The sequence below is a fragment of the Salvelinus sp. IW2-2015 genome, unplaced genomic scaffold (assembly GCF_002910315.2).
Source record: "Salvelinus sp. IW2-2015 unplaced genomic scaffold, ASM291031v2 Un_scaffold861, whole genome shotgun sequence".
Lineage (NCBI taxonomy): Eukaryota > Metazoa > Chordata > Actinopteri > Salmoniformes > Salmonidae > Salvelinus > Salvelinus sp. IW2-2015.
The window spans coordinates 454,685-460,272 of NW_019942631.1; the positions used below are offsets into that span (position 1 = coordinate 454,685).

Sequence of the window (5,588 nt, forward strand, 5' to 3'; positions counted from 1 at the left end):
GATCTGAGGCATGTCAGTTATGGAGTCCACCCTGCCTCCTTTAGGGTAGATCCGACTCATCTGACGCTTGTTGTAGCTGGACGCAAACATTCAGGACTTAACAGCAGGGACAGAGGAGGGAAAGAGTGTGTGACCTGCGCATTTTCGTGATGTACCATACATGTGGAAGTTGTGTGTGTCTATGCTTGCATGTGTGTGGTGTATGTAGGTATGATGTTTGATCAGTAGGATTACATGGTACAGCACCTGAGATCTGGAAGTTGAAACAGTGGTGTGTTTGTCTGTGTTTGTGTAGCGAGTCGAACGTGCCGCAGACCTATTTTTAGAAGGGAACAGTTTGTGTCCTGCATTCCCACTGGAATGTGTGTGTTCCCCATTCCTAGGGCACTTGGGTCTCTCCTAGAGGGACTAGGGCAGTTTTCCACAGATGGATACTGTAAACAAACAACATCTAGTATCCAGCAGAGTCTAGCCCTATCATGGGCTCATATCTGGGTGACCTAAAACTGCAAAGTTACAACTGTTGCAACTTGGTAAGTTCTGGTCCAGGGGGCGTCCTTTTTMTCCACGCCAAACTTGGTGCAAAACCGCGCCTACTAGAAACCTAGCAACATTCAGAGTTCAATTGAGTTCAATTGTTCCTTTGTGAGAAGTAGAGGCGCACGAGAGAAGGAAGAACGCAAGAGACAGAATCACCACCAAAACAAAACATTGCCACCAATACCTTTTTGGTATTTTCCCAAATCTAGATATAAAGTTGCATTAAACTATGTAGCTTTTTAGCGAGTGATTGCAGTCAGCCTGACTGACCAGATGAATAGCATCGAATTCATGGACAGTTGCATTGTTTTTGGAGGTAAGTCATCTGTGAATTACAGTACCAGTTGAGATAGTTTGGGATGAGTTGGACCGCAGAGTGAAGCAAAAGCAGCCAACAAGTGCTCAGCATATGTGGGAACTCCTTCAAGACTGTTGAAAAAGCATTCCAGGTGAAGCTGGTTGAGAGAATGCCAAGTGTGCAAAGCTTTGAAGAATCTCAAATATAAATATATTTTGAATTGTTTAACACTTTTTTGGTTACAACATGATTCCATGTGTTATTTCATAGTTTTGATGTCTTCACTATTATTCTACAATGTAAAAAATAGTAAATAATAAAGAAAAACCCTTGAATGAGTAGGTGTGTCCAAACTTTTGACTGGTACTGTATATTACATTTACATTTAAGTCATTTAGCAGACGCTCTTATCCAGAGCGACTTAGTGTATTGCTACAGTTGAAGTTCGGAAGTTTACATACACCTTAGCCAAATACATTTTCACAAACATTTCACAATTCCTGACATTTAATCCAAGTAAAAAATCCCTGTTTTAGGTCAGTTAGGATCACCACTTTATTTTAAGAATGTGAAATGTCAGAATAATAGTAGAGAGAATTATATATTTCAGCCTTTATTTATTTCATCACATTCCTAGTGGGTCAGAAGTTTACATACACTCAATTAGTATTTGGTAGCATTGCCTTTAAATTGTTTAAATTGGGTCAAACGTTTCACGCGTAGCCTCTCCACAAGCTGCTCCCACATAGAAGTTGGGTGAATTTTGGCCCATTCCTCCAGACAGAGCTAGTGTAACTGAGTCAGGTTTATAGCTTCCTCTCGCCACACGCTTTTCAGTTTGCCCACAAATTTCTATAGGATTGAGGTCAGTGTTTTGTGATGGCCCTCCAATACCTTGACTTTGTTGTCCTTAAGCCATTTTGCCACCAAATTGGAAGTATGCTTGGGGTCATTGTCCATTTGGAGAACCCATTGCGACAAGCTTTAACTTCCTGACTGATGTCTTGAGATGTGCTTCAATTATCACATAACATTTCCTACCTTATGATGCCATCTATTTTGTGAAGTGCCACCAGTCCTCCATGCAGCAAAGCACCCCACAATATTGTATGCTGCCACCCCGTGCTTCACTGTTGGGATGGTGTTCTTTGGTCTGCAAGCCTGCCCTTTTTTCCCCAAACATAACGATGGTCATTATGCACCAAACAGTCCTATTTTTGTTTCATCAGACCAGAGACATTTCTCCAAAAAGTACGATCTTTGTTCCATGTGCAGTTGCAAACCGTAGTCTGGCCTTTTTTATGGCGGTTTGGAGCAGTGGCGTCTCCTTGCTGAGCAGCCTTTCAGGTTATGTTGATATAGGACTCGTTTTACTGTGGAGTATAGATACTTTTGTACCCGTTTCCTCCAGCATCTTCACAAGGTCCTTTGCTGTTGTTCTGGGATTGATTTGCACTTTCGCACCAATACGTAGTCATCTCTAGGAGACAGAACGTGTCTCCTTCCTGAGCGGTATGACGGCTGCGTGGTCCCATGGTGTTTATTTACTTGCGTACTATTGTTTGTACAGAGTGACGTGGTACCTTCAGGCGTTGGAAAATTGCTCCCAAGGATGAACCAGACTGTGGGAGGTTTACAATTTTTGATTTTCCCATGATGTCAAGCAAAGAGGCACTGAGTTTGAAGGTAGGCCTTGAAATACATCCACAGGTACACCTCCAAATGACTCAAATGATGTCTAATGTGCTATCAGAAGCTTCTTAAGCCATGACATAATTTTCTGAAAATTTCCAAGCTGTTTAAAGGCCAGTCAACTTAGTGATGAAACAAGTAGATGTCCTAAGCGACTTGCCAAAACTATAGTTTGTTAACAAGAAATTTGTGGAGTGCTTGAAAAACAAGTTTATGATTACCACCTGAGTAAACTTCCGACTTCAACTCTATCTTACAACAGCGATTGGGCTGAAGCTGTCTAGTAGTGTGTGTTGTCTAGTGTTAGCTCAGTGTGGTTATCTACGTGTTTACAAAAGGACTATTGAGATACTTAGCGACATGATATTTGTGCTAGTTGGCAACTAWAAGAGATGCTGCATAGCTACAGTAGCTCTAGCTGAATGGGCAAAGCTAGCTCCATTGATTCACTATTAATGACAATCATGTAATRTTAGCTATCTACAGAGTCACTTGTTGCTTGCCTTTCTAATGTCAAATGAGGCCGTGCAACTGCGCATCTCCCGCGGTTTGTGGCATAGCAGGCACGAGCAAACTCTGAGGAGATTCCCTCTCTAGCATTCTTCCTCTCTCACACACATTTACTTTGTCACAGGGAACGTCCGAATTCTGACCAATCAGCTCGGCTTTGAATGTTGCTAGGTTACCCGTGGGCGTGGTTTTGCACTAAGTTTGGCATGGATAAAAAGGTCCAAGGAACCCACTATGGATATTGGTTTTATTGCCGTCTAGAAAATCTAGGGAGTCAGTCACTTTTGATGCCGTAATTYATTAAGAAGAATAGTAGCATAAAGGACTATGGACTCATCTTGACTACTTCACAGGTCAGGAATTATTGTGTTTATTGTGTCTATGTAGTCTGTGTGCATTTCCATGCTGTGTGAGTGTTGACACTCGACCAAAGGATACTTGACAAACTCGATGGCGTTGGTCTTTAGATAACCCAAACCCACTGACTCATTAAATGACGACATGTTGTGGTGGATGTTCCTCTCTGGAGAGAGAAGAGACAGTAGAGTTAAAATGGGAGAGAGAGAGAATAAGAAAGAGAGAGAGAGAGAGAATAAGAAAGAGAGGAAGAGAGAGCACATCTGACTAATGTAACTGACACATCTAGAAGTGTACCACACAACCCACAACTTTGATGTTGCACCATGACAGCTCAAGTAACTAAACCATTTGAACCAGCTTCATTTTACAGTACAAGTTCTAGAAGTTTAACAATCACCGTAACTAAACACTCACTAAACCAGTTCATTTAGCATTACTGTTGAAGGTTACCTTCTGCGACGTCGAAGCTTTGGAACTTGACTGGCTGTGCGTAGTTGACCATGGCAGAGAGGTAGGGGTGGATGTTGGTGGTGGCTCCTACGTACGTGTACGAGGCTATCAGAGCCTCCTCGTCATCCGTCGTCTCTCCAGTCTACACAGGAGCAGAAAACACACTGTCGTTTTACACTCACACATCGCTGTTGTCTTCCAGTCTCCACACTGTACACACAGAGCCCTTCAGTCTGAGAACACATACAGTAGTTATAAAGCACATCCAAGTCAGTTAGGAACACTCTCATTATCAATATATAAATGACCAGAGAAAGAGCTTTACACTGGCTAGAGCTTAGAGAAAAGGCTACACACTCAACAGTAGGGAGAGACAAGGCTAGTTTGTGACCAGTAAAGAGAGAAAGAGCAGCTGAACCAACTCCCATACCTTCTTGATGTTGTTATCCTCAGAAGCCTCTGAGATGTCTGTGGTGTCTGTAGCTTCTGTGGCCTCAGACATCTCTGTTGGATCCTCCTCCACAACCTGAACACACAACAATAGTTCATTATAAACTGGGTAGTTTGGGTCCTGGATGCTGATCGGATGAAACAGCATTTCACCCGTTTACAGTGCATTCGGAAAGTATTCAGACTCCTTGACTTTTTCCACATTGTTAYGTTACAGACTTATTCTAAAATGGATTMAATTGTTGACTTGTCCCAAAGCCAGTCCTGCGTTGTCTTGGCTGTGTGCTTAGGGTCGTTGTCCTGTTGGAAGGTGAACCTTTGCCCCAGTCTGAGGTCCTGAGCAGGTTTCATTCAAGGATCTCTCTGTACTTTGCTCCGTTCATCTTTCCATCKATCCRRACGAGTCTCCCAGTCCCTCCCACAGCATGATGCTGCCACCACGTTGGGATGGTGCCATGTTACCTCCAGACGTGACACTTGGTATTCAGACCAAAGAGTTGAATCTTGGTTTCATCAGACCAGAKAATCTTGTTTCTCACGGTMMGAGGCCTTTAGGTGCCTTTTGGCAAACTCCAAGCGGGCTGTCATGTGCCTTTTACTGAGAAGTGGCTGCTGTCTGGGCACTCTACCATAAAGGCCTGATTGGTGGAATGCTGCAGTGGTGGTTGTCCTTCTGGAAGGTTCTCCCATCGGGTTCTTGGTCACCTCCCTGAACAAGGCCCTTCTCCCCCAATTGCTCAGTTTGGCCGGGTGGCCAGCTTTAGGAAAAGTCTTGATGGTTCCAAACATCTTCCATTTAAGAATGATGGAGGCCACTGTGTTCTTGGTGACCTTCAATGCTGCAGCCATTTTTTGGTACCCTTCCCCAGATCTTGTGCCTTGACACAATCCTGTCTCAGAGTTCTAGTGACAATTCCTTCGACTTCATGGCTTGGTTTTCACTCTGACATGCACTGTCAACTGTGGGASCTTATATAGACATGTGTGGGCCTTTCCAAATCATGTCCAACTTAGGTTTGTTAAAATAAAGCCCTAAGTCTTACCTCAAAACACAAATTCCATTTAGAAAATGTATACCTTTTTGATGCTGTTGTCCCTCTCCTCTCCTTCTTTCTTCACAGGGACACTGGTGCTGAGGCTGTTGTCTTCACTAGGCTCCTCTGATGTACTGATCTTCAAGTCAGGGTTCACCTCCTTCACATCACCTAGAGCTACAGACACAGTTACCATCCAACACACACAGTTACCCTCCAACACACACGGTTACCCTTCCAACACACACACACAC

General features: G+C 43.4%; 1 pseudogene; it reads right to left on the reverse strand.

The window, feature by feature from the left end:
* Window positions 1-5,588, reverse strand: part of LOC112069030 (1-phosphatidylinositol 4,5-bisphosphate phosphodiesterase beta-4-like) — a 59,895-nt pseudogene that overhangs the window by 36,334 nt on the left and 17,973 nt on the right.